The sequence below is a fragment of the Gossypium hirsutum genome, chromosome A07 (genome assembly GCF_007990345.1).
Source record: "Gossypium hirsutum isolate 1008001.06 chromosome A07, Gossypium_hirsutum_v2.1, whole genome shotgun sequence".
In the NCBI taxonomy this organism is placed as follows: Eukaryota; Viridiplantae; Streptophyta; class Magnoliopsida; order Malvales; family Malvaceae; genus Gossypium; species Gossypium hirsutum.
In genome coordinates, this window is record NC_053430.1 from 55,664,836 (window position 1) to 55,665,412 (window position 577).

Genomic DNA, 577 nt, shown 5'->3' on the forward strand with positions numbered 1-577 from the left:
GGCTGTGTGAAAACAGGGAAAAAATTTCTCCCCTAACACGAGATGCGATAAGTACCCATGGCCATCTCACATGGCCGTGGGTGGAACTACCAAAATAACACGGGCATGCAACACGCCCGTGTTTTGAAACCATGGGTATACATGTCAATTTAACACGGGCGGGTGTCTTCATACACGGGCGTGGGAGAAGCGAACGGAGATTGACACGGCCGTGCAACATGGCCATGTACACCAATGTGCCTAATTTCAAAAATTACGAAATGTACAGGCTGAGCTGGGCCCGTGTGCTCCAATTTCTTTATACACACCTATTATTTATTTTATTTTATTTTTATCTCTATATTTTGAAATTATTTTTTATTTATTTTATTTCGTTTTAATACTATCTTATCCTGAGTTTTTAAAATTTTTATTCTTCGGCTATTTCATTACGAGTAATTATGCTTCAGTATACCTCTTAAAGAGTTCCTGATTTTATCACAGTTATAAAGAGCTCTTCAGCTCATCATCATATAGGAACTAAAAACTCCACCAGGAAAGGTTCTCCACGACTGCCATGTCCTACTTGACCACGACC